This window comes from Sus scrofa, unplaced genomic scaffold (genome assembly GCF_000003025.6).
Source record: "Sus scrofa isolate TJ Tabasco breed Duroc unplaced genomic scaffold, Sscrofa11.1 Contig1206, whole genome shotgun sequence".
In the NCBI taxonomy this organism is placed as follows: domain Eukaryota; kingdom Metazoa; phylum Chordata; class Mammalia; order Artiodactyla; family Suidae; genus Sus; species Sus scrofa.
Genome location: NW_018084833.1, coordinates 514,418 through 537,596, shown reverse-complemented (window position 1 = coordinate 537,596; position 23,179 = coordinate 514,418). Strand labels below are relative to the sequence as shown.

At 48.7% G+C, this 23,179-nt stretch overlaps 1 protein-coding gene across 1 annotated transcript in view; it reads left to right on the top strand.

Moving 5' to 3' along the window:
* Positions 1-6: 6 nt before the first annotated feature.
* LOC106507765 (translation initiation factor IF-2-like) overlaps positions 7-23,179 on the top strand; it is a 26,139-nt gene continuing 2,966 nt past the window's right edge. Inside the window, exons 1-4 of the mRNA XM_021081245.1 lie at positions 7-139; positions 652-848; positions 945-1,014; positions 14,522-23,041. The gene's annotated coding sequence lies outside the window, so the exon portion shown is untranslated. The remainder of the gene's footprint in view (positions 140-651; positions 849-944; positions 1,015-14,521; positions 23,042-23,179) is intronic.

Genomic DNA, 23,179 nt, shown 5'->3' with positions numbered 1-23,179 from the left:
GGGCAGGTCGAGTCAGGTGACTGCAAAGGCCCTGAGATGAAGGACTTGACCAGAGCAAAGGCCAAGGGGCGGACCCGCCTGCGGACTCAGGCGAGGAGGAGGAGGAGGAGGAGGCCCGCGCCAGCCTCTCTGCCAGCGGGTTGGTGGCTTTCAAGCATGCGGTGAAATTGCCCCTTTCCGAGCACACGCGTAGCGCCCCAGCCCAGCCTGGCACCCCCAGCCCTGCCCTGCCCTGCCCTTGCTAACGGTTTGTCTTTGGGAGGAGGGCGCAGAGGTGGATTCAGCCTGGCTTCTTGCACTCGGCTGGCCTGAGGCCTCCCCTCGGCCTGCGTGCAGTCCAGGGGCTCTGAGGAGCTGAGGTTGCTTAAGCCCCGGCCCCTGCTGAAGGCATTTGGGGGCCCGGCTCTCTGGCTGTGCAATGCGGCCGTGGTCGCTCCTGCACGTGGGCGGCGAGGCTCGGGCGCCGGCTGTCCAGAGGTTGCCCTTTCTCCCTGACTCCTCTGCGCCTCTGTGCGGATGGCCACCTTGGGGTGGGCCTGCTTCTAGGCTCGGCTGTGTTTAGCTCATCCTCAGTCCTGGCTTGATCACGCAGCCACGCAGAAAGCTTATATCGTGCAGTGTGAATCTGCCAGCTGCAATCTTCTTTTTCAGAATTGTTTTAGCCATTCTGGTTCCTGTGCCTTTCCGTATAAATTCTGTGGGACTTCGCTGCCCCTTCAAGGAGACTGAACTCAAAGCCTCTGGCCCAGACGAAGAACGACCAGACCCTTATTGCCGCCCCAGCGTCTCGCTGTAACGCCCCTCCCTCACCTTGAGCTTCCAGCTCTTCCCTGCCCCCCCCAGGAAAGGTGTGTGGCCCCCTCCTCACCCCGCCCCAGTGGAGCCTTAGCTTCCCCACCAACCAGGAAAGTATCGCTAGGACCCCTCTTTCTCCAACCAATCAGCAGGTCAGCGGGTGTATCCTGAGACCTCCCCCTCCCCGGGCCAGGACAACAGACAGGACCTCGCACCCAGGTCAGCTCCCCTGATCCCCAGGAAGTCGTCTGCTGCACAAGCAGTGTCCCTTCTGTCTCTTGTCTCAAAAAACTCTTCTTTCTCCTCACCTTGCTGTGCTGGAAAATTCTTTTTCTGACCCATGTGCACAGACATGGCAAATTCTATAGTTAGCCCCTCTTCATGTACAAAACGCTTCTGAAATTTTTATTGGCATTATGTCAAAAATCTATGATCACTTTGGGGAGAAAGCCATGGACACAATATCAGTTGTCTCCATTTATTTAGGGGTTAGGTCTTCAACAATTTTTTCCCTCTGTATTGTCTAGTGTTCAGAATAATGAGCCCGTGCCTGTCTATGAGATTTATACCTGAGTATTTCATTTTTGCGGGGAGCTACTGTCCACAGTACTCATTAAATTCGGTTTTCAATTATGCATTGGTGGAAAGCAGGTGCACAGGTCTTCGTGGTTGACCTCGACCCCCCACCTTGCTGTGCTCACCGACTGGTCGCAGGAGCTTCTGGGGTGGACGGTCAGGGTCTGTAACAGGGACAGCTGCGTCTCTCACCCCTCTTCCCTACCGAGCTCGCCGGCCCAGACCTCCAGCTGGGTGGGAGGGGGTAGGGTGACGGCTGCACCCGGTCAGTAGGTGTTATGCGGGGGGTGGAGTTCCCTTCTAGCTCCCTTCTGACAGAGGGTTCTCGTCACACACGAGGGCTGCGTTTTGTCCCCCACTTGGTCTTCACCCACTAATATGCTCAAGTGATTTTCCTCTTTGGGTGCTCGGTGTGGCGGCTCACCTCGAAGGATTTCTGGATACTGGACCCGCCCACATCCTCAGGATAAACTTCCCTTGGGTGCAGTGATGGCTTTCTTTATACATTCCTGGAGTTTATCTGCTAACACAGTTGGGCCTCATCAGGGGACTTTGTGTTTGCAATTTTGCCCACCAACCGCAAAAAAAACTTCTCTGATGTCCAGGTTGATAACTGCAGTGTTTTCTTGGACATGTGTGGACATGAGCAGAGCAGCGAAAAACCTGAGTGACTTGATATGTACGTTCTCAGCTGAGGTTGAACAAGGCCATGCAGCCTCTTGTTTCAGCTCCTGCTCTAGACAAGAGTCCTTTTCACGGTCTGTTCAGTGATGTCTTTTTGCAGCTTGTGCTCTCGGGAACCTGAGCCCGTATTCCCCCCGGGAGCACTGGCCGGCCCAGTGTGGGCTGACTTGGAGTTTGCAGCGACTTTATAGAACAGAACAGCCTCAAAGAATAAGAATAAATTATATCTGGGAGTTCCTGTTGTGTCTCAGCAGTAACGAATCCAACTAGTATCCATTAGGATGCAGGTTCAATCCCTGGCCTCACTCAGTGGGTTAAGGATCTGGCGTTGCCTTGAGCTACACTGTAGGTGGAAGGCCTGGCTCGGATCCCGAGTTGCTGTGGCTGGGGCGTAGGCCGGCAGCTGCAGCTCTGATTCAACCTCTAGCTTGGGAACTTCCATATGCCATGGGCTTGGCCCTTAAAAAAAGACAGCAACAACAACAACAAAGAATAATTGCATCTGGAGCTCCCTGGAGGCTCAGGGGGTTAAGGATCTGGTGGTGTCACTTCAATGGCAAGGGTTAGATCCCTGGTCCAGGAAATTCTGCATGTTAAGAGTGTAGCCAAACAACAACAGCAGCAACGAATAATTGTACTTGTGGAGGACTTTTCTGTGTTCACAAGGGTTGGTGGTTTTCTTTTAGGGCTGGCTTCAGCACTGGGAGAACGCTGGACTGGTAAAGGCCTTAGCAGTCGTCCTTCCGTTTTTAATTGCTGGAAGCGTTTCGCAGACTTTGTATTTCTCCTTTCTGTCTTTATTGCTTTGCCACACCGAAGGCACATGGAAGTTCCTGGGTTGAGGATCAAACCCCACCTCGGGAGCAGCCAGGGCCACTACAGAGACAGTGCCAGATCCTTGACTCTCTGTGCTACCATGGGAACTCCCTGTAGTTCTTTAAATGTTGTGCGTAATTTGCCAGTGAAACCATCTGAGACTTTCTTTCTCAGAACCCATCTGACCGCAGGTTCAATTTCTTTACTGGTGATAGGGCTAATCGAGTTATCTAGTTCATACTGAGTATTGGTAGCTCATGGATTTTGGTCCATTTCGCTCAAGCTGCTGAGTTTGTGTGAACAGAATTGTTCCAAGCATTCCTTTCCCATCCTTTTGCGATGTCTGAAGTGACAGACCTCTGTCATTCGTGATATTGGCGATTTGTGTCCACTTTTTTTTTTGGCCAGTGTTGCTGGAGGTTTATCAATTTTATCGATCTTTCCAGAGTCAGCTTTTGGTTTCACATTCTTTTTCTAATGTTTTTTGGTTTCCAATTCTCTCTATTTCTTCTGCTTGATTTGGATTTATATTGCTCTTCCTTTTCTGATTTCTTAAGGTGGGAGCTTAGATTATTGATTTAAGATATCTCTGCTTTTCTTTTTCTTTTCTTTGTAGGGCCACACCTGCGGCACATGGAAGTTCCCAGGCTAGGGGTCCAATCAGAGCTACAGCGGCCGGCCTCCACCACAGCCACAGCCATGCCAGATCCGAGCCATGTCTGCGACCTACACCACAGCTCACAGCAACACCGGCTCCTTAACCCACTGAGCGAGGCCAGGGATGGGACCCGCAACGTCATGGTTCCCGGTCGAATTCGTTCCCGCTGCGCCAGGACGGGAACTCCCCCTTTCTGCTTTCCTAATGTAAACATTTATGCTATAAACTTCCCTCTAGGCAGTGCTTTAGCTGCATTTCCCAGTTTTCTTATATGCTCTATTTTAATTTCACTCCGTTCAAAATAGTTTAATAATTTATACTAATAGATATAAATTTAAATACTACATGTTTAATGTGTCCCTTTGGCTTACTCTTTAACCCATTGGTTATTTAGGATTGTATTGCCTAATTCCCAAGTGACCAGAGGTTTTCCTGACATCTTTTTCTTACTGGTGTCTACCTGATTCTATTCTCATCAGAGGACACGCTTTGTCTGTTTGATTATTTTGAATTTGCTAAGGTCTTTTCCGTCTTTAAAGTTTGTTGAGTCTGGTTGATTTACGACATTGCGATCGTTTCTGCGGACGACAGCGGGATCCATGTGGACACATCCGTTCCTTTCCGGATTCTTTTCCCACACAGGTTATCACAGAATGTTGGGTCGAGTTCCCTGCGCTCGACAGCAGGTCCCCTTTGGCCAGTCAGTCCACGTACCTCCGTGTGCACAGGCCAGGCCCAGCTCCCCCATCCACCCCTCCCCACCCCCGGCCCCTCTGGAACCGTAAGTTTGTGTTCAAAGTCTGAGTCTGTTTCTGTTCTGCAAATACATTCATTTGTATACTTTTTTTTAGATTCCGCATATAACTGGTGTCACATGATGTTTGTCTTTCATAGTCTGACTAGCTTCACCTAGTGTGGTAATTTCTAGGTCCATCCATGTTGCTGAGAATGGCATTACCTCATCATTTTAATGGCTGAGTAATATTCCATCATATGTACATACTTACACCACCCCTGGATCCGCTCCTCTGTTAGTGGACATTGAGGTTGCTTCCGTGTCCTGGCTACTGTCAGTAGTGTTGCAATGAACAGTGGAGTGCAAGTATCTTTTTGAATTATGGTTTTCTCCAGATGGACGCCCAGGGGCGAGACTGCTGGATCATATAGTAGTTCTAGTCTTAGTTTTTTAAAAACCTCCAGGCTGTTCTCCATAGTGGTTGCACCAATTTACATTCCCACAAACAGTGTAGGAGGGTTTCCTTTCCTCCGAACCCTCTCTAGCATTTATTGTTTGCAGACTTTTCTTTTTCTTTTTTGGCTGCCCCAAGGCATATGGAGCTCCCCAGTCAGGGATCAGATCCCAGATGCATTGTGGCCTATGTCTCAGCTGTGGCAACGCCAGCTCCATTATTTCTCTGTGCTGGGCCAGGGATCAAATCTGCGCCCTGGAGCTACAGAGATGCTGCTGATCCTGTTGCACCACAGCAGAAAGTCCTGTTTGTAGACTTTCGTTCTTTTTTTCCTTTTTAGGGCCACGTCTGTAGCATATGGAAATTCCCAGGCTAGGGGTGAAAATGGAGGTGTGGCTGTGCTGCAGCCACAGCAACACCAGATGGGAGCCACGTCTGCAGCCTATACAGCAGATCATGGCAATGCCAGATCCTTAACCCACTGAGCAAGGCCAGGCATCAAACCCAAATCTTCCTGGATACTAGTCGGGTTCTTAACCCACTGAGCCACAATGGGAACTCCTTGTTTGTAGACTTTTTTTTTTTTTTGCTATTTCTTGGGCCGCTTCCACGGCATATGGAGGTTCCCAGGCTAGGGGTCTAATCGGAGCTGTAGCTGCCAGCCTACGCCAGAGCCACAGCAACGCGGGATCCGAGCTGCGTCTGCAACCTACACCACAGCTCACGGCAACGCCGGATCATTAACCCACTGAGCAAGGGCAGGGATCAAACCCGCAACCTCATGGTTCCTAGTCGGATTCGTTAACCACTGCGCCATGACGGGAACTCCTGTAGACTTTTTCATGATGGCCATTCTGACCAGTGTGAAGTGGTGCCTCATAGTAATTTTTTATTTGCATTTCTCTAATAATTAGCAATGTTTAATGTCTTTTCTTGTGGGTTTTTTTTTTCGAATTTCATTCTTTTACATATCACCGTCCAGTTTCCCCCAGCACCACTTATTGAAGGGACTGTCTTTTTCCATTGTATACTCTTGCCTCCTTTGTCACAGATTAGTTGACCGTAGGTGCATGGGTTTAATTCTGGACTTTCTATCCTGTTCCATTGATCTATATTTCTGTTTTTGTGCCAGTACCATATGGTTTTGATGACTGTAGCTTTGTGGTATAGTCTGAAGTCAGGGAGGCTGATTCCTCCGCTCCCTGACTCCATTTTTCTTTCTCAAGATTGCTTTGGCTATCTTTTGTGTTTCCATACAAGTTTTTAAATTTTTGGTTCTAGTTCTGTGAATTTGATAGGGATTGTATTGAATCTGTAGATTGCCTTGGGTAGTATAGTCATTTTGACAATATTGAGTCTTCCAATCCAAGAACATGCTATGTCTTTCCATCTGTTTGCATTATCTTCGATTTCTTTCAATAGAGTTTTATAGTTTTCAGAGTGCAAGTCTTTTGCCTCCTTAGGTAGGTTTATTCCTAAATATTTTATTCTTTTTGATGTGATGATAAAAGGGATTGTTTCATAATTTCCCTTTCTGATGTTTTGTTGTTGTGTACAGAAATGCAAGAGATTCCTGTGTATGAATTTTGTATCCTGCAACTTTACCAAAGTCATGGATGAGCTCTAGTAGTTTTCTGGTAGCATCTTCAGGATTTCCTATGTACAGTATCATGTCATCTGCAAACAGTGACCTTCTTACTTCTTCTTTTCCAATTTTTGTACCTTTTATTTCTTTCTCTTTTCTGATTGCCATGGCCGGGACCTCCCAAAAAAACTCTGTTGAATAAAAGTGGTGAGGGAGCTCCCATTGTGGCTCAGTGACAATGAACCCAACTAGTATCCATGAAGATGCAGGTTTGGTCCCTGGCCTCACTCAGTGAGTTAAGGATCTGGTATTGTCATGAGCTGTGGAGTAGTTTGCAGATGTGGCTTGGATCTGGCATTGCTGTGGCTGGCATTGTGGCTGTGACGTAGGCCAGCATTGCAGCTCTGATTCCACCCCTGGCCTGGAAATGTGCCCCACCTGCATTCCTAAAAACAAAAACAAAACAAAACAAAAAGAGAGTGGGCATCCTTATCTTGTTCCTGATCTTAGCAGAAATTCTTTTTTTTTAATTTTTTTTAGAGCCACACCCGAGGCATATGGAGGTTCCCAGGCGAGGGGTCGAGTCAGAGCTGCAGCCACCAGCCTTATGCCAGAGCCACAGCAACTCAGGATCAGAGCCACATCTGCAATCTACACCACGGCTCAAGGCAAGGCCAGATCCTTAACCCACTGAATGAGGCCAGGGATTGAACTTGCGTCCTCATGGGTCATGTCCGTTGACCCATGACGGGAACTTCTTAGCAGAAATTCTTTCAGCTTTTCACCAATGAGAATGACGTTAGCTGTGGTTTTATCATATATGGCCTTTATTATGTTGAGGTATGTTCCCTCTCTGCCCACTTTCTGGAGGGTTTTCAATCAGAAATGGGTGTTGGATTTTGTCAAAAGCTTTTTCTGCATCTATTGAGAAGATCATGCGGTTTTTATTCTTCAGTTTGTTAATGTGGTTTATCGCACTGATTTGTGGATACTGAAAAATCCTTGCCTCCCTGGGATAAATAATCCCACTTGATCATGTGTATGATCCTTTGAATAATGTCGGATTCAGTTTGCTAGTATTTCATTGAGGATTTTTGTGTCTATCTTCATTGGTGATATTGGCCTGGAATTTTCTTTTTTTGTGGTATCTTTGGTTTTGGAGCAGGGTGATGAGGCCTCATAGAATGATTCTGAGAGGGTTCCTTCCTCTGCAACTTTGTGGAATCGTTCAGAAGAATAGGTGATAGCTCTTCTCTAAATGTTTGGTAAAATTCGCCTGTGAAGCCATCTGGTGCTGGACTTTTGTTTGTTGGAAGTGTGCCTGGGAGGACTTGAGGCTGCCTGTTTGCTGATGGGTGGGGCTGTGTTCCCACCCAGTCTGTTGTTTGGCTGGGGCTTCTCACCGCTTGTGCCTACAGGCTGTTGTTGGGTGGGGCCAGCTCTCTCCAAAATGGCTGCCCCCAGAGTTGCTCACACGTTGATGATTCCCTGGGGCCTCTGCCCCCAATGTCCTACCCCCACTGTGAGCCGCGCCCACCCCTGCTTCCCAGACACTCTCCACGACCTGCGAGTAGATCTGAGCCAAGTCCTCATGGAGTCTCTGCTCTGCCCTGGGACCCAGGGCGCATTCGAGCCAGGGTGTGCCCTTCAAGAGTGGAAGCTCTGTTCCCCCCAGTCTCGTAGAGCCCCTGCACACGCAAGCCCTGCCGGTCCGCCACACCAAATGCTCTGGGGCTCCTCCTCCCAAGGCCAGACCCTCAGGCATGGGGACCTGACGTGGGTGGGGCACTCTCACTCCTGTGGGGGCGCCTCTGTACTCGGTTTTTTCCAGTCTGTGGCTTGCCCCCAGCACCTATGGCACTGCTGTTATGGTGAAAGTGCCCCTCCTACCATCTTGTTGTGGCTTCTTTGTCTTTGGGTGTAGGCTATTTTTTTTGGTAGTTTCCAGTCTATTTTGTTGAGGGTTGTTCAACAGTTCGTTGCAATTTGGGTGTTTTTGTTAGAGGAGATGAGCTCAAGTCTTTTTACTCCACCATCTGGTCTGGGAATCCCCAAGGTTTGTGGGTTTTTTTGGAATCAGGATATGCTTTATCTTGGTAAATGTTCCATGTGCACTTGAGAAGAACACACATTCTGCTGCCGTGGGTGGAGAGTGCTGTAAATGCCATTGTGTCCAGTTGGTTCGTCGTATTATTCACTTATTTTATTTTTCTTTTTATGACAGCACCTGCGGCATATGGACGTTCCCAGGCTAGGGGTCAAATTGGAGCAGTAGCTGTGGGTCTACACCACGGCCACAGCCACTCGGGATCTGAGCCACAACTGTGACCTATGCCACAGCTTTGAGCAATGCCAGATTCGTTGTTTTTTGTTTTTCTTTTTCTCTTTTGTATTTTGTCTTTTGTCTTTTTAGGGCCACACCCGTGGCACATGGAGGTTCCCAGGCTAGGGGCCGAGTTGGAGCTACAGCGGCCAGCCTACGCCACAGCCACAGCAATGTGGGATCCGAGCCGTGTCTGTGAGCTATACCAGTACAACACTGGATCACAGCAACACCAGATCCTTAACCCACTGAGCAAGGCCAGTGATTGAACCCAAATCCTCATGGATACTAGTTGGGTTCGTTAACCACTGGGCCACAATGGGAGCTCTGAAACACCAGATCTTAACCCACTGAGCAAGGCAAGGGATTGAGCCCACATATGGAGACTATGTCAGGCCCTTAACCCGCTAAGCCACAAAGGGAACTCCTCACTTATTTTATGTCTTTGCTCATCTTTTTTCCCTTTCTGGCTGTACCGGTGGCAAGTGGAGGTTCCCAGGCCAGGGACCAAACCCGTGCCGCAGTTCCAACATGCGCCACTGCTGCTGCAGTGCTGGAGCCTTCACCTGGTCTTTTTTCTACTAGTTTTTCTATCACTGAGAGAGACGTTCTGCTCACGTCAGCTGCAATGGTGTTTCTATGTATTTCTACTTTCAGTTATGTCAATTTTTGCTTCAAAAAATTTTTGCTCTATTAAAGCTGTGTTTTTAGGTACACACCTTTAGAATTGTAGGCCTTCTTGAAGACTTGTCCCTTTTATCAACAGCGATTCTCCTTCTTCTAAAGCTCCTTGTGGTGTAGCCAGTTAAGAGTCCAGCGTTGTCACTGCAGCGGCTTGGGTGGCTGCTGTGGTATGGATTCGACCCCTGGCCTGGGAAATTCCACACGCCATGGGTGTGTTAAAACAAAAAAAAAGTTAAGGTTTAGTTTGTGTGATAGTAACAAAACCACTTCATTTTGTCTTTTTTTTTTTTATTAGTATTTTCATGGTTTATCACCTTCTATCTTTCTTCTTTAGTCTGCTTTATCATTATATTTGAAGTGGGTTTCTTGTAAACAGATTTAGATATTGTGATTTATAATAAGAAACATATACTTTGTCTTCATCTGTTTCTGGCTCTCAGCTCCTAAAACCCTTGGACTTTCCTGGGCTATGAAAGAAATCCATTTAGGGAGTTCCCGTCGTGGCGCAGTGGTTAACGAATCCGATAGGAACCATGAGGTTGCGGGTTTGATCCCTGCCCTTGCTCAGTGGGTTAACGATCCAGCGTTGCCGTGAGCTGTGGTGTAGGTTGCAGACGCGGCTCGGATCCCGCGTTGCTGTGGCTCTGGCGTAGGCCGGTGGCTACAGCTCCGATTAGACCCCTAGCCTGGGAACCTCCATATGCCGCGGGAGCGGCCCAAGAAATAGCAACAACAACAACAACGGCAACAACAACAAAAGACAAAAAGGCAAAAAAAAAAAAAAAAAGAAGGAAAGAAATCCATTTACATCTAGTATAATTATGACAAATTTGAATTTGATAAGTCAATTGGTATTTGGTAATTCACTTCAAAATGGTAATTTGAATTTAGGTCTAGCATTTTATTATTTTGGTGGTTTTTTTTTTCATCCTCTTTTTTCCCTTTCTTGTCTTTTTCTGGGATATTTGAACATTTTTTTAGTATACCATTTAAATGTTTCTTTTTTTATAATGATTTTTATTTTTTCCATTATAGGTGGTTTACAGTGTTCTGTCAATTTTCTACTTTACAGCAAGGTGACCCAGTCACACGTGCATGTATGCATTCTTTTTTCTCACATTATCATGCTCCATCATAAGTGACTAGTTATAGTTTCCAGTGCTACCCAGCAGGATCTCATTGCTTATCCACTCCAAAGGTAATAGTTTGCATCTATTAACCCCAAATTCCCATTTCCATCCCACTCCCTCCCCCTCCCCCCTTGGCAACCACAAGTCTGTCCTCCAAATCCATGATTTTCTTTTCTGTGGGAAGATTCATTTGTGCCATCTATTAGATTCCAGATATAAGTGATATCATATGATATTTGTCTTTCTCTTTCTGACTGACTTCACTCAGTATAAGAGTCTCTAGTGCCATCCATGTTGCTGCAATTGGCATTATTTTGTCCTTTTTTATGGCTGAGTAGTATTCCTTTGTGTATATATACACCACATCTTCCTAATCCAATCATCTGCCAATGGACATATGGGTTGTTTCCATGTCTTGGCTGTTGTGAATAGTGCTGCAATGAACATGCGGGTGCATGTGGCTTTTTCAAGGAAAGTTTTGTCCAGATATACGCCCAGGAGTGGGATTGCTGGGTCCTATGGTGGTTCTATGTATAGTTTTCAGAGGAACCTCCATACTTTTTTCCAAAGTGGTTGTACCAGCTTACATTCCCACCAACAATGTAGGAGGGTTCCCTTTTCTCCACACCCTCTCCAGCATTTGTTATTTGTGGACTTATTAATGATGGCCATTCTGACAGGTGTGAGGTGGTACCTCTCTGTAGTTTTGATTTACATTTCTCTAATATTCAGTGAAATTGAGCATTTTTTCATGTGCTTGTTGGCCATCTGTGTATCTTCTTTGGAAAAAGGTCTATTCCGGTCTTTTGCCCATTTTTCCATTGGGTTGTTGGCTTTTTTGCTGTTGAGTTGTATCAGTTGTTTGTGTATTTTAAAGATGAAGCACTTGTCAGTTGCATTGTTTGACATTATTTTCTCCCATTCTGTACTGTCTTTTTTTTTTTTTTTTTGTCTTTTTGCCATTTCTTGGGCCGCTTTCGCGGCATATGGAGGTTCCCAGGCTAGGGGTCCAATCAGAGCTGTCGCCGTCGACCTACACCACAGCCACAGCAACACGGGATCCGAGCCGCCTCTGCGACCTACACCACAGCTCACGGCAACGCTGGCTCCTTAGCCCACTGAGCGAGGCCAGGGATCAAACCCGCAACCTCATGGTTCCCAGTCAGATTTGTTAACCACTGCGCCATGACGGGAACTACTGTAAGCTGTCTTTTTGTTTGTTTTTCATGGTTCCTTCGCTACGCAAAAGCTTGCCAGTTTGATTAGGTCCCATGGTTTATTTTTGCTTTTATTTCTGATGCTTTGGGAGACTGACCTGAGAAAACATTTGTAAGGTTGATGTCAGAGAATGTTTTGCCTATGTTCTCTTCTAGGAGTTTGATGGTGTCTTGTCTTTCAGCCACTGTGAGTTTATTTTTGTGCATGGTGTGAGGGTGTGTTCTAGTTTCATTGATTTGCATGCAGCTGTCCAGGTTTCCCAGCAACACTTGCTGAAAAGACTGTCTTTTTCCCGTTTTTATAGTCTTGCCTCCTTTGTCGAAGATTAATTGACTGTAGGTGTCTGGGTTTATTTCCGGGTTCTCTATTCTGTTCCATTGTCTGTCTGTCTGTTTTGGAACCAGTACCACACTGTCTGGATGACTGTGGCTTTGTGATATTGCCTGAAGTCTGGGAGAGAGATGCCTCCTGCTTGGCTTTTGTTCCTCAGGATTGCTTTGGCAATTCTGGGTCTTTTGTGGTTCCATATAAATTTTTGGATGGTTTGTTCTAGTTCTGTGAAACATGTCATGGGTAATTTGATAGGGATTGCACTGAATCTGTAGACTGCTTTGGGTAGTATGGCCATTTTTACAAAATTAATTTTTCCAACCCAGGAGCATGGAATATCTTTCCATTTCTTTGCATCCTCTTTAATTTCCTTGATTAATGTTTTATAGTTCCCAGCATATAAGTGTTTCACCTCCTTGGTCAGGTTTATTCCCAGGTATTTGACTTTTTTGGGGTGCAATTTTAGAAGGTACTGTACTTTTGCTTTCCTTTTCGAATATTTCCTTGTTAGTATACAGAAATGCAACCGATTTCTGAATGTTAACTTGTATCCTGCTACTTTGCTAAATTTGTTGATCAGCTCGAGTAATTTTTGGGTTGAGTCCTTAGGGTTTTCTAGTATACCATTTAAAATTTTCTATTTTGACTTTGACTCTATCTGTTTTGTATAATATCTTAGTGGTTTCTCGAGGGAATTCAAAATACAAACATGACTTTTCAGGGCCTGTTTATAATCTGTATTTAGCACTTCAGTTGGATGTAAAAAGCCCACACCATCACGGCCTCTCCCCACTGCTTTCCCACCATAGCGTCTTACACATGACACTGGCTGATGCTGAAGCTCCCCTAGACAATAGTGTAACTTGTGCTTTCCTTGTCCAACATATTTTTAACAGCCTGAGAGGACAGTCTACGGTGTTTACCGTTTCTGTTGTTCTTCCTTCGTCCTGGTATTCCAGATGTCCTTTTGTGTCGTTCGACTTCTATCTGAAGAGGCTCCTTTCATGGTCCTTTTAGAGCAAGCCTGCTGTCTGCAAACGCTCTGCATTTTCCTTCGTCTTAGACTGTCTTTGTTTCACCGTCACCCTGAAGGCTACGTTGCTGCATATAGAATTCGGGGTGGGCATGACAGTTCTTTTCCTTCAACACTTGAAAATTATTGTGCCCATTCCTTCTGGCCTCCATGAGATCTGTTGAGAAAGTCACTGTGTTATGGGCTAAGTGGTGACCCTAATTCTTATGATAAAGTCCCAACCCCCACATCTCAGAGCGTGACTATGGAGACAGGACTTTCTAGAGGTAGTTAAGGTGAAATGAGGTTAATGGGTTGGGCCCCCATCCACTGGCTGGTTTTTGTAAGAGAAGATTAGGACACACGTGGGCACACACGCACGCGGGCACACACGCACGCAGGCACGCACGTGCACGCCCACGCAGAGGGAAGACCCTGTGAGGACAGGGGGAAGATGGCTGTCCACAGCCCAGGGACAGGCCTCCGGAGAAACCAACACTGCTAGTGCTTTGATCTTGTAATTCCACCTCTAGGAGGAGAGACTAAATTTCTGTTCTTTGAGCTGCTGGGGCTATGGTGCTTTGTAGGCAGGCCTAGCAAACTCATCAATTGCCATGTGAAGTGAAGCTCATTTACAGGTAAGCTGACATTTCTCTCTTGCTGCTTTCAAGATTTTTGTTTGTCTTTAGTATTTAGCAGCTTATGATGTGTCTGAGAGTGGATTTCTTTGGGTTTATCCTATTTGGAATTGGCTGGGTTTCTTCATCTGTACATACATATCTTTTGCTAAACACAGGGTCTTTTCAGTCTGCATTGCAAATATGTTTTCAGCATTGTACATTTTTCCTCTGCTTCTAGAACTCTAAAGACAAAATGTTAGACCTTCTATTGTTCCCACAGGTTCCTGAGGCCCTGCTAGATATTTTTTCAGCCTTTTTCACTGTCCAGATTAGATAATATCTATTGATCTATCTTCTCGTTCACTGATTCTTTCCTCTGTCATCTCAAGTCTGTCCAGTGAGGGTTTGTTTTACTTACTGTGTTTTTCAGTTCTAAAATGTCCATGTGTTTCTTCCATAGCTTCTGTTTCTTTGCTGGTACTTTCTATTTTTCTATATTTGGTTTAGGTGCTCACAACGGCTTTGTGACAATTAATTTAAAAATCCCTCATTTTAAATGGATTTGGGAGGTCTCACGCCTTACCACGCAACCTCAGCTGGAGACCCGGCAGGAAGACACGCACCTTTGCACATCCAGCAGGAGGAAGGTTTTCTCCCTGTCTGGCAACGGACCAGCCAATGACAAGTCACTGCACTTTGAACTCCCAGCTTCCTACAATGGATTCTTGCCTCAAAATACCCCTTCCCAACTCCCCCTTCTCCTCTATAAAAGAAAGCTCTTCTTTGTTCTCCAGACTTATTTGTGGCTCATAGATTGCATACCCTGAATTGCAATTCTTTGATGTTTCCAAAGAAACCCTTTTTTGCTGGTAAAATAACTGGCTGTTTTATCATTTTTAGGTCAACATTACTTGGTGTCAGAAGTGGGATCTGGAGAAGACCCTTGGTAACAACCAGGCAGTGAGCAAAGAGGTCTGGACTTGCAGAGGGTATTGCGCTCAGCTTTCTTGCTGACCCTGGAGCTTGAGGGTAACTTTTCTCCAGGATTCAAGCTTTACTCTTCTGTATTTTGATGTCTCTAGGCTTTATTTGAGATCTGTCTTTTGGAAGGCTTCATCCTCTCTTTAAAGGCTTTGTTGTTACTAAGAGTACTCGTTTGGCATTTTGGCCTGACTCTTGAAACCAGGCTGTTCCTACTGAAACTGAATTGCTAAGTTCCTTCGGAACCTCACTCTTGCTATTGGAACTGTGCCATTTAGGAAATTTTTTTCCTTTGCTTCAGAGCAAAACCTCTGAAAAGAGGGGTCCAGGCACCTATATGTTTTGTTGTTGCTCTTGTTGTCTGTTTGTTTATTTGTTTTGGCCACCCCACAGCATATGGAGTTCCCAGGCCAGGGATCAGATCAGAGCCACAGGTGCCACCTACACTGCGGCTGCGGCAAAGCCAGACCCTTGACCCAACATGCTGGGCCGGGGTCAAACCTGTGTCCCAGCATTCCAGAGATGCCTCTGATCCCAACTTGCCACAGCAGGAATTCCCATCTAAATGCTTTGAGAGTGCACCCCCTGCTTCCTTCAGGGACCTGTGACCTGAAGATAGGCACTTGCCATCTGCCTCTACAGAGATTGCATCATGAGCCACTGCAGCTGCTGACCCACAATGCCCCCTGAAAGGAGCACAGGGTGAGAGCAGTGAGGCCCTCTGTGCTCTCGGGAAACCAGCAGGACAGGCCTTCGGTTAGGTATTTTCAGGAGAAGATTTTATGAGCCCAATTCGTGCCTCTTCTTGTCTCCAGAAAAGCACTAAAATCCATGGTGACATTTGCTCCTCCTGACAGCAGTGACCTTCATGAGACCAGAGGCAACTTTCTGCAAACTGTGTGCTTGGTTGCTGGTACCTCCCCCTTTGCCCAAATCACACACCAATCACACACTTACTGACCTTCTCCTGCCTCTTTGGAGCAGTTTCTCAGAGCTCTCTGAAGTGCTGCCTCCCAGGCTACAGCCCTCATTTTGCCTCAAATAATACTTAACTCTCAACTTTTAGGTTGTGCGTTTTTTTTAAGTTGACAGACCCCAGGCAGTTTAACGTTTAAAAACTGTAGTCTTCATTCATGCGCCTTTTCAATAAATGAACTAGCTTAAGAAAAGTCATGTAGAGCGCAGATGGCCGTTATGGGTAAAATCTGAATTTCCCAAACTTATTATTCTTAAAGATGAGTTGGAAAGCCCCAGGGCTCTACTATTTTCAAAACTAAAGGGATTCCTATTTTGATTGGTATTTTGAGGCTTCCAAACATTATCAAGATTTCTAAAATTGCCTCTCAGCGGAATGCAATTTTTAAATTAACCGAGGCAAACAACTGAAGAGAAGCTAAATGGCCTCTGGGTCCTCTCCCGCCCCCACCTCCTGAGTCCCTGTCTACGGCCCCACCTGGGCCGCTGCCTCCTTTCCTTCTGCACTGCCTCCGCCGCCTCCTCCTCCTCTGGGCCCCCACTTCCTCTTTCGGATTCTGATTCTCTCACTGAACTTCCCTTCCCCTAAACCTCTCCCAACTCCCTCCTCCTCTGCACCTACCAAACCTACCCCTTAAAATGAAATCTTCTGAGGGCCAAACAAACCCCACGTTTCTTGTGCTCCTGGGAGTCCCAGTTACAGAGCGTCCTAAAGTCAGCGAGGACCCCGCAGGTTTGCCAAGGAATTTCACGTCATTATCCAACCCACCTGCTCGGCTCCTCAGGTCTGCGTCAGTCCGCATGCTTGTTGATGGAGATCAAGCCGGACATTGGATGAGACGTGCCTGATGGGAACGTCCTGAACGGGATGTAGAAGAACAACCTCCAACTTTTGGCAGGAGGCTGGTTCGCTGGCTAGAGAACTCCGCCAAGCAATCAGCAGCCTTGCCTCAGCCTTCGAAGACAACACAGTTCAGGCTTGCGCCACGACTCCGACGAGCCTCCTGTGACGCAGGCCTCAGGGCCCCTTGCACTCCTTCCTGCAACCCTCCTGCCTAACCCGTGAGCCGGCCCGGTGGCTGGGGATGGACGCTCGTGCAGGATGTCCAAGCGCTAAGTGCACTGCTAACCCCCGAGCCCCACAGCATCCAGTCCCACCGAGAGCGCCCACTCCACCACAGCTGATCTGCGCAGGGCACGCGTCACCACTCCAGCTGATGAGGCCAGCCAGTACCTTTCTGCCTCCACCTGGAGGGGTGACGATACACCAGGACAGTAATGCCCCAGGTTTCGCAGAAAATCCCTTAACACAAATCCGGAAAGCTGACTTGGGGGACACAAAGGTCTTGCAGGCCTGACATTGCTACAATATACACTCGGCCTTCGAACAACAAGGGACTGAACTGCACAGGTCCACTCACATGCACCTTTTCCAGTAAATGCCACGGCACGACTCGGCTGCACGGCTGAGAACCGCAGCACCACAGGTGCTGAGGGCGGACTACAAACGTACCCGTGGACTTTCAGCTGCACAGGGCGGGTGCCTCGAGCCACCACTTTGTTCGGGGGCCAGTGACATAGACGCTTTGCTGCTCTGCTCTCCTTCTCAAACCTCTTCGTAGGAAGACAGTATCCACCTGTCAAAACTTTTGGTCTTAAAGGGACAGAAACTCTTTAAGGAAAAGATGTTGACGCTCAAACTCCGCGTGGGTATTTCGGGCAAAAGCGATTTCAGAACAAGGACCACAAGGGGGTCTGGGCAGCCTTCATGCGTCTTGAACCCCCCCAAACCTAAAACCCCCCAGTTGGGAGGTTTTCTCTGGCTAGCTGGCTGCTGTCAACGTCAAATTCCAAATTTCTCTCTTATGGCCCAGCTCCTAATGCTCCGTTTAAAATGAGCGAAGCTGGAGTTCTCCTCATGGCACAGGGGAAACGAATCCAACTAGTATCCATGAAGGTGCAGGTTTGATCCCTGGCCTTGCTCAGTGGGTTGGGGATCCCACGTTGCCGTGAGCTGTGGTGTCGGTCTGAGACGTGGCTTGGGTTCCACGTTGCCATGGCTGAGGTATTGGCTGGCAGCTGCAGCTCTGATTCAACCCCTAGCCTGGGAATCTCCGTAATGCCACGGGTGTGACCCTAAAAAGCAAAAAAAAAATTTTGTAGTTAAAGAAAAAAATGAGCAAACCCAACCCCGTTGTTTGGAGAGATCAAGATGGCAACTCTCTGAGCCTCGAAGAAACCGTAGCAAGGCCCTGCCCTTGGCATCCTCGCAACAGCTTCCCTTTCCCTCTTCGTATGTGAGAAGGAAGGGGGCGCCCGTGGAGGAGTCGCCCCCAAACACAGGACCGTCCGCGAGCCATGGAGTGCTGCAGCCGACAGCTGGACCCTGAGGCCCGGGGACCCCCCTTGTCTCAGAGCCATCCCTGCCACTGCCCTTCTGGTTAAGGCCACTGGGCCATAGTCAGGGGACCCTTCCAGCCAGCTTTGCGCTCCGGCAGCACAGCCCTCCCGAGGTCTCAGCACAGCCCGCACTTTTCGGTGAGTGGCCCGCCTCCTACAAAGTCCTGCCGCTGACAGGTCCTCGCCGAACTCTCCCGTGGTGAGCCCCTCAGCCCTGCGCCTCGCCCCTCTGTCTCTGGGGAAGCCCCTCGCCACTGCCCACCATGGCCAGACCAGCTCCTGCCTCCCGCCGTGGCTCACAGGACCCTCTGCCCCCACGGATCTGCCATGCTTTGCTGGCCCTGCCTACTGAGGGTGACAGTGCTGAACGCTGCGCTGGGGAGCGGCTCCACCGCCTCTGGATGTCGCCACGTCCTGACTTTGGGCTACGTTGGCCCAACAGGCTGAATGGTGTGCTCTCGCTCAGGCCTGTACTTTAGCCAAGGGCCAAACTGGCACATTTACACCAACAGCCAGTGTGCCTGTCGGGGAGCCCGCGACCTTGGGATGCTGTGGAAACAGTGGTTTCCTTACCTGCAATGGGGGAAAGATTAAAAGTGGCTCTCACGTCCAAATCGAATAGACGCCATACTCCTGGCAGCCGCTCAGGCGATAATTAAGACCCCGGGTTCCAGACCCGACTCCCGGAGGCCGACGAAAACCACTTCACTGATGTTTGCCCCAAACGCTGCTCCCAAAGGCGCCAACGGCCAGACTTCTGTGGCGGCCCAAAGAGCTGCCCACGACGACAATCTGGAAAAATTGACTAGAAATGCGCAATAATTGGCCCCAGAAAAGCAAAGACAATACTGGAAACCTAGTCACTGCTGGTTCGATAAAAAAGGAGAGAATGCTAGTTTGGGCCAAAGAACAGTCCGGCCCATTAGAAATTCTAAGACTCCCGAGCTCCTGTCACGGCACGGGGTTAACAAACCCACCAGGACCGTGAGGATGCAGGCTCGATCCCTGGCCTCACTCAGGGGGTTGAGGATCTGGCGCTGCCGTGAGCTGGGGTGCAGGTCGCAGACGTGGCTCAGATCTGGCGTTGCTGTGGCTGTGGTGCAGGCCAGCAGCTGTAGCTCCAGTTTGACCCCCAACCTGGGAACATCCATACGTCGCAGGTGCGGCCCTAAAAAAAAAGAAATTCTAAGACTCCCTCTTCTCTCCAGTGCACCTGCATTAAACCACAGGTCCACTGACAGAACGACAGCCTCCACGAACCAGCACTGGTGGAAATATTATTAATAAGGCCACAAAAAGCGTCCCCTTGCCTGCCCACTTGTCCAAAATACGATCCAGAGAAACCTCTCTGCTCTGCTCCCAGACATTTTTTTTATAGGCACACTATTTTATTAACTCTTAAATTTCAGAGTTTCTGTTGTGGTGCAGTGGAAACTAACCATGAGGTTTCCGGTTCAATCCCCACCCTTGCTCAGTGGGTTAAGGATCCAGCATTGCCGTGAGCTGTGGTGTAGGCCGGCAGCTACAGCTCCGATTAGACCCCTAGCCTGGGAATCTCCATATGCCGCAGGTGCAGCCCTAAAAAGACAAAAAAGACAAAAAATAAATATAAATTTTAAAAAGAAAAAAAAAAAACACTTAAATTTCACTATCAAACAATGCTGGCCATGCCTTGTTCAGACTCTTGACATCAAGACACACGGACAGAGTTTTAAGGGCACAGGGTTCAACGCAGCGTAACATGCTAACAGAAAACCTAAGAGGTGGCAAAACGACGCTTTTGCTCGCAAGTATGGGGACAAGCCCCGCGACTGGAGGACAAACCTGGACCGAACAGAGGGGCCCTTGGCTCCCAGACCCTCCGCACCGCCTCGCGAGCCCTGGAGGCCACCGTGGGTCCGAGTCTGGGCTACCTCGCGCTGTACGTTTTCTCACCGGACCAACGTGTCCCCTGTGCACAGGCCGCCGCTTCTTCCGAGGCCAACCCTTTGTTAGAAAGGAGTATCCTTCCCTGAGGGCCCCCCTCAAACTTCCCCGTGACGGGGGGACCACTGTACGGGTCCCCGACTTCGACGAGGCTCCCCTGTTGGGGGGCTTTGCACTTTCCCGCCTCTCTGGCCCCAGGCTGCAGGCTCCGTTGAATGCACCACTGGCACCACCAACTCCCACCCGGCAGGATTTACAGGGAAACTCCCACCTGGCAGGATTTACAGAGAAACTCCCACCTGGCAGGATTTACAGAGACCCCTTCCCCCCGCCCCACGGTGGCCCAAAGCATCGCCACGTACCCTTCTCCCTCCCTCCCAGAGCCACTCCCTCGAGATGGGCCTCTTTTGACCCGCGGGCGAAGGGAGCTGTTCCTCCTCATCCTGAAGGCCTGAGAGCTCCTGCTGGAAACGGTCCCGCTCTGGGAGGGCCGTCTGCTCGCCGGGCGCTCCCGGGAGCCGAGGAGCCCAAGGATCACACCTGCCACCCAGAGACTTTGTCTTTTGGAGAAGACGCCTCCGGAAGGACTCCCTTCCACCCCACTGGCAAGACCCCACTACTCAGCCACTGCTAACCCACCCGTGCTGCCAACTGACACACCTGGCAAAGCACCCACCGTCGACGGAGCTGCACACCGTCTGGTGACCCGGAAGCAGAGATGCCACGGAACTGAATGGATGACGCCTTTTAGGTTTCAAATTCATACACGTCTCTCCTTTCATCTGGACTACTACCTGACTCACCTCTTATCCAAATTCATGGTCTGAATTTGTAACTTAATTGCTATATTATTGATAAACATTTAGCTCCAAATTAAAAAGTTTTTAGGGAGTTCCCGTCGTGGCACAGTGGTTAACGAATCTGACTAGGAACCATGAGGTTGCGGGTTTGGTCCCTGCCCTTGCTCAGTGGGTTAACGATCCGGCGTGGCCGTGAGCTGTGGTGTAGGTCGCAGACGTGGCTCGGATCCTGCGTTGCTGTGGCTCTGGCGTAGGCCGGTGGCTACAGCTCCGATTCAACCCCTAGCTTGGGAACCTCCATATGCCGTGGGAGCGGCCCAAGAAATAGCAACAACAACAACAACAAAAGACAAAAAGACAAAAAAAAAAAAAAAAAAAAGTTTTTAACGGCACAACCACTATGGAAAACAGTATGGAGGTACCTCAGAAAACTAAGTGTAGAAGTATCATATCATCCAACAATCCCACTCTTAGGCATATATCTGGACAAAAGTTGAATTCAAAATAATACATGCACCCCTGTGTTCACAGCAGCACTATTCGCAAAAGCCAAGACATGGAAACAACCTAAATGTCCATCAGCAGATGGATGGATGAAGAAGATGTACACACACACAATGGAATACTACTCAGCCATAAAAAAGAAAAAAATAATACCATTTGCAGCAACATGGATGGAACTAGAGACTCTCACACTAAGTGAAATCAGTCGGAAAGAGAAAGACAAGCACTATATGACACCACTTATATCTGGAATCTAACATACGGCACAGATGAGCCTTTCCACAGAAAAGAAACAAACTCAACTTGGAGAACAGACTCGCTGAAGGAGAGGGAGGGGGAGTGGGATGGACTGGGAGTCTGGAGTTGACAGATGCAAACTCCTGCCTTTGGAGTGGATGAGCAATGAGACCCTGCGTAGCCCAGGGAGCTCTATCCAGTCCCTTAGCATGGAGCGTGATGGAGGAGCAAGTGAGAAAAAGAATGCCTATGACTGGGTCACTTTGTTGTACAGCAGGAATTGACAGAACATGGTAAATCGACTGTGATAGAAAAAACAAAATCTTAAAAAAATATGAAGCCTTCCAAGTTTGTCTGTTTCGGGGAAAGGTTTATCAGTTGCTGCTTCATGGTTATTCGTGCGGTGTGCCTTCCGGAAGTGCTGGATTCTTTCCGCTTTGAGGTGCTCTTGCCATTGCCGCTGTTCTAAGACAGGCCCTGAAGGGAAACCCTGAGAGCACCCCCCCCACTTGTTACTCGGATGTGACCCCCATAGGTCTCCCTGTGGCGCACACGCCTCTCCATTGGGGACACGTCCCCAGGAAACGTCCTCCCTGGCATGGAGGGACGAAAAGGTTAATGAATCTGGAAAACAGCTATTGATAAGCAATGCTTTCAGAGAAAAATCTTTTTCTTTTTCTTTTTTTGCTTTTTAGGGCCACACCCGAGGCATATGGAGGTTCCCAGGCTAGTGGTCGAATCAGAGCTGTAGCTACTGGCCTACACAACAGCCACAGCAACTTGCCATCTGAGCCGCATCTGTGACCTACACCATAGCTCATGACGCAGGTCCTTAACCCACCAAGCAAGGCCAGGGATCGAACCCACAACCTCATGGTTCCTACTCGGATTCGTTTCTGCTGCGCCACGTGTGATGGGAACTCCAGAGAGAAAAATCTTGATCTCAGGGGAGAAATGTGGGGAGATCCCTCATGCAGCAGGTCAAGGATCCAGTGGGTTCCACCCTGGCCCAGGAACTTTGGCACGCCCCAGGCTTGGCCAGAAAATAAAAGGGGGTGGGGAATGTAAAAATTAATCAACAGAAATTTTATTTAAGAGGAGGCCAGAAGTGGGAGCTCTCCCCTGCTACTGTGTGGCCTCGGTTGCAGATCTAAGGGGAGGGGTACTGCCTACTGCCCAGCTGGAGGACGTCTCGCTGCTCAGCAACAGCTCAGCCACTCGAAGCCCAGCTGCCTCCAGCGGACTCTGCTTAGAAAGGCCCCCACTCGCCGTTGCCCTCTGCGAGAGAGTTTCCTTTGTCTGCACTCACGTGTGGCTCGTACTAGGTTGCTTGTCCCGAATTCCAGCTCTTGCTGGTACATGACCAGCGGCTGTGTCATTTTAGGTCACATCAGCATTTTCACAAAGGCTCTTCCAGGCGTTCGTCAGATCATCTCAATGCCTGCCTTCTCTTGCTTGCCGCCTGCTGGCCCGTGCCCCGCATGCCGGATTTTCATGGTTCTTCAGGCCTGGACTACTTTGTGTGCCATGCTGAGAGCTGGGATCTTGCCTCCATCCAGTGCAGAATGCTGGGGCCTAACTGCACCCCCGGTGGTGGGTATGCGAATGGGCTGGTCTGCTGCTGAGGGGGCCGGTTGGGTCCACACAGGCCTGGATACAGGGCCAGGGGCTCAAACACCCTCGCAGGCGGTTTTCCTGCACTTCCCAGATCCCTGCAGGGTCCCCCTTCCTGGCC